We start from the raw sequence: 4,844 nt of genomic DNA, 5'->3' as shown, positions 1-4,844 counted from the left end.
CCATCACAGGTCACCCATGTGTGTGTGTTTACTTATATTACAATTAATTAACATTCGAAGGATTTACATTTTAATAAGAGATCAGTCATAAACGTTGTAGATATCTCGTGGACAGTAATTGCCATGCAGCCACGTAATCACATAGTCATGTATACTGGGTGGCATGTATACCGCTTGTCTGACAACCAAGCGGTCTTGTATATTGTACTTACCTAGTTTTGATTGCGGGCGGGGGTGTGGGGGTTAGGGGGGCAACACTGTCAATCACCTGATTCACATGTTTCTGGGCGTATTGGGCTCAATAATATCTACATTTCTATCTCTGTTTGGAGTTTGCCTCCACCACATCACTTCCAAATGCATTCCATTTGTAAATTATCCAAGCAAATATGTTAACTTAATAATCCACGAAAATAGCCCTAGGGGGAAATCGGGGAGCCGGTCGGCCAAGTGGACAGCACGCTGGACTTGTGATCCTGGGTTCGATCCCAGGCGCCGGCGAGAAACAATGGGCAGAGTTTCTTTCACCCTATGCCACTGTTACCTAGCAGTAAAATAGGTACCTGGGTGTTAGTCAGCTGTCATGGTCTGTGTTACAGCCCTACTGGGTCGCAATCGGGTTCTTTTCTGGTGTTATTAGAATTCGGGAATCCGGCCCCAAGTTAGTAGAGGCTTTCAAGGGATGTGTTCCGTAACGCAAGTTAAATTAAAGGGGGAGGGATACAAATGCTCTGATTTATATATATATTGTCACCACCACCATAAATAAATATATAACAGTCACATGGGGATTATAAATACACTATAATATACAGAGTTGTCTTCCTCTGAAGACACAGGATGCTCCACGGTGCGCACTTTGGGTAGCCCTGGTTCCTTCCTCCGTGGCCCACGATGAATCCTCTAAGATTCTCTCGGCGAATCTACCCTGGCCACAGGCCAGTCAAATCACAGTCCCACTGGGTGCTCTGTCGTGGAGGCCTTCAACCCCAATCCAGCCTGTAGCTGGCAGGTTCCGATCAGCTCCGCTGTGTAGGCCACTCCACGACCGATACTAGGGTTGCGAGCCCTAGGCAGGAGCCTCGTGTGATCCCGCTGATCACTCTCCTCACTCAGCACCACAGTGCCTTGTCTCTTTCACCAGCCAGCCCCGGATAAGGCGATTCCTGATACTGCCACGTCACAGGCAGGCTAACACTCTCAACAGTGTTCATCCGGGGGTGGCTCACAGCTTCTTCAGAGCAAACTCGTGGAGAGACCTTGGCTGCCTTGGGTAGACTCATCCATCGTCCAATACAGCAGTCCCAGGTCGACTCTGTAATCAGACACGTCATTAGTACTGGAGACGCTCTAGGGAACCTCACTTACAGGCTTAGACACAAACGTCCACCTATCCACTCCATAGATGGCGTTGCTGTCTAAGCGCCACCTCACCAGAGGTCAGCAGCGGCTATGTTACGAGCTGATTAAGACGGGAATCCAGCACCTGTGGCCGGTATATCCCGTCCTTGCTAGATGGCGCTGTCCATTTGGAGGGGGTTTCGGGAGCGGACTCACAGATGGCGGTGTCGTCCCTGCTCCGTGCTCGGACGCTGTACTCGGGTCCGTAACAGGCTGCTTCCTTGTCTTGTACTTGTAGCCCCCTCCTAACCACTCTGCATACTCTGCCTCCACGCAGGACGCACACCAAACCTGTGTCAGGTTAGGTTCTGTAAGTTTTAATTTCCTTGAACTGTAACCTGGGGCTGATCCTCTCCCCCAGTTCGGTTGAGATGATCTACCTGCACAGCTGCTCTAACAAGGTGGTCCTTTATAGACTTACCTCGCCTCCAGGCGATCATGGGAGGGTTTTGTGGGAATTTTACCCAGGATGGATGTTCACTGTACGTTTCCCTTATCCATGTCCATACTTCCTGGAGTTTTATCTTAAGCTGTACTGCAAGGCCGGGGAAGAAAAGGGTTGGAAGAATCCATCTCTTGTCTTCCACTTCTTGTGTTCTAGGTCTGAGTAGCTCTGCCCTTGTTTTTTCTCTGAGTTTCTCCTGGGCCGCATGTATTATTGTCTCTGGGTAGTCTCTGTTCCTGAACATATCCCATAGGTCATCAAGCTGGGGATTATAGCGTCTCTTCTTTGCTGTTAATCCGCTTGAGTCTGAGTCCAAGTGAGTAGGGTAGCGATTTCTTCAAGGCTAGTGGGTGGCTCGAGTCAAATTTCAGATACGTGTGAAGGTTAGTCGGTTTATAGTATGCCTTCGTATGCAGATCCCTGGATAGCTGGTCTATATACACTGTTGTATCTAGGAAATTAATCGTGGAGTCACTATGTTCGAGGGTAAACTTAAGGTTTTCATGAACTGTATTTGACCATGAAAAGAAACCTTCTAGGCGCGGGAAAACCGTCCTCCATTATTCCGAAGATGTCGTCTATGTAACGGAAATATACCGCCGGTCCGTCCTTCCTGTGGGATCGTTTCCTCTCGAACACTACATGCACAAATATTTCAGCGATTGCCACACTACTGGATGCTCCTATCGCTGTACCCTTGGTTTGCCGGTATGCCCGTCCATCAAATTGCAAAAGGGTGTCTCTCATCACATGGAGGATGGTCTCTTCAAGAGTTTCTTTCGAGGGGGTCCTCCATACTCCTGCGTCTTGAAGTTCCTGTCTAATTTTTGCTCTGTTATCTGTAAAAAAAGATGCTACTACCTTTGCAGCTTCTCTCTGTGGTATGCTCGGGTAGAGCGATACCACATCCATGGAAAAAAGGCGGGCCCCTCTCGGGACGGGGCCTCTAATTTCTGCAATTTTCTTGAGGAAATCCGTCGTATCTTTGATTCTTTCCGGTAGTAGGCGTAGTAAGGGGTTCAGGAGGGCTGTGCAGATCCAGTCTACCGGCCTTGTTGGGGCCCGGCAGCCGCTTAAAACCGGTCTCCCTTGCCACGTTCCTGTTGTTTCTTCTAGTGCTTTATGGATCTTTGGTAAAAGGTAGAGGTGGGGAATGATGGATTCAAAGGCTAGGAAGAAATCTCTCGCCCCTGCCTGCATGAGTTCCCCAGTCTTCCCCTCCTTTCCCGTCCCCAGTCTTGTTTTCGAACAGCTTGAGGACTATCCGTTTACTCCTCGTTTGGGCGTTTCTAAGCGCCTCATCCTGGTTGTGTATCTGTTTGTAGGCTGCAGTGTCTGCCAGGTGCCTCTTCATCTCGTTCCTGTAGTTGTCTTTTCTCCAGGCGACGACAGTACCTCCCTTGTCCGCCGGCTTTATCACAATATCCGTGCGTCCTTTCAGCGTTGATAGGGCGTCCCTCTCCTCCCTTGTGAGGTTGCAGTTGCGTCGTCGTTCCGCACCACGCTTGAGGTCGACCTTCATTTGCTGGATTACTGGTTTAAGGCCTACTAGGTTGTAGTTTGGGCTTGTAGTTTGGACTGGTTTGCTGGGGTGGAGGTACCTAAAAGAGAGGGAGAGTTTAGTTCTCTTAATTACTCCCTGTGACTTACCTTGCTCCGGCCGGAGGTTGCTCCAAACTTGGTCGATACTAGTTTCCAAGTTGTTGCACAGATCCTCTATCGCATCTTCTCCCTTCTTACGCGCCGGAGGGCCTATCACGAACGTAAGTCCCTTTTCCAACAGTTTCCTCTCCTGTTCAGTAAAGGGTACCTCAGAGACAACTGTCTGTTTCAATTGTCCTCTTTTCTGCCTTAATTCCTGTCGTTTCCTGAGTTTCTCCGATCTCCACCGTTCCACCCTCTGTCTCTTCCTTGTTGGTCTCGGTTCGTGCTGTTCCAGCGCTTGGGTCTGTTGTTGTTCTCTTGGTTCCGATTGTTGCCTCTGCTCCTGTTTCTGTTTCTGAAAAAATTATTATCATTATGGCCCCTATTATTATTATTACCTCCCTGTCTGTTGTCCCTGTTATTGTTCCAGGAGGGGTAGTCTCTGCTGTTATTGCCTCTGTTGTCTCCTGGGGTGATCCTGTTGTTCTGGTCTCTGTGGTCGCCGGTTCCGTTCCTGTTACACTGGCCTCGGTTGTCTCTGGATCTGTCCCTGTTGTTCCTCGTCTGGTTTCCACCCGGTTTGTCTCGTGGTGAATCTCTCCATCCTCCTCGTAACCTGTCTCTGTTATTCATGCCTTGCCTGTTGTTGTTGTTGTTGTTCGCCGAGGTGTCCCGTTGGAAGTTCAGTCTCTTCGGGCTCTTCCTCCTGTTCGAGTCTGTTCTGGGTGGGAAGGGGGGTTGTTGTGGGGCAGGCTTGCCTAGAATAGGGGACAAAGGGACATGATCGTCATCGTTTATCAGGAGTACTGAACGTAAGGGTTTTGGGGCCACTTGCTTTTGTTGTTGCTGTGGCTGCACTTGTTCTATGGCTCCTAGACCTAGGGGTTTGTCCACTGCTGTAGTCAGGCTCTGCAGCGTACCTTCCTGAGGGTTTGAGAAGAAACTTTCATACCTGTGTGACGTCTGTCCCGAGCGCATCATCAGGCTTCCATCGTATGGCCTTTCGAGGGTCCCTGGTTTCGGAACTGTCTTTCGTCTGAAACCTTCCCATAAGGCCGTACCTATTCTTACCTGATCCCAACCTCGTATTAGGAGGCGAGCTACGATGAGCTCTATTTTGGCCATTTCTCTCGTATGTGAGGCTTTGAGAAGGAGCGTGTATGTCGCCATAGACGCTCTGGCCTGTTCCAAGTTAACTCTGTTTAGACAACTGGCTAGACCTGGTAGGATTGTGAGACCTGCTGAGAAAAATGGGAAACAAACTTGTAGGGCAAGGTATTCAGGGACTGTGTTTAGCCTCACTGCCCGTTGGACGAACGTCAACATGTCTTTTAAATATTCTATAGTTGTAAAG

This window comes from Procambarus clarkii, chromosome 4, assembly GCF_040958095.1.
Source record: "Procambarus clarkii isolate CNS0578487 chromosome 4, FALCON_Pclarkii_2.0, whole genome shotgun sequence".
In the NCBI taxonomy this organism is placed as follows: Eukaryota; Metazoa; Arthropoda; class Malacostraca; order Decapoda; family Cambaridae; genus Procambarus; species Procambarus clarkii.
The sequence above is the reverse complement of the archived record's forward strand: the minus strand, read 5'-3'. Positions refer to the sequence as shown.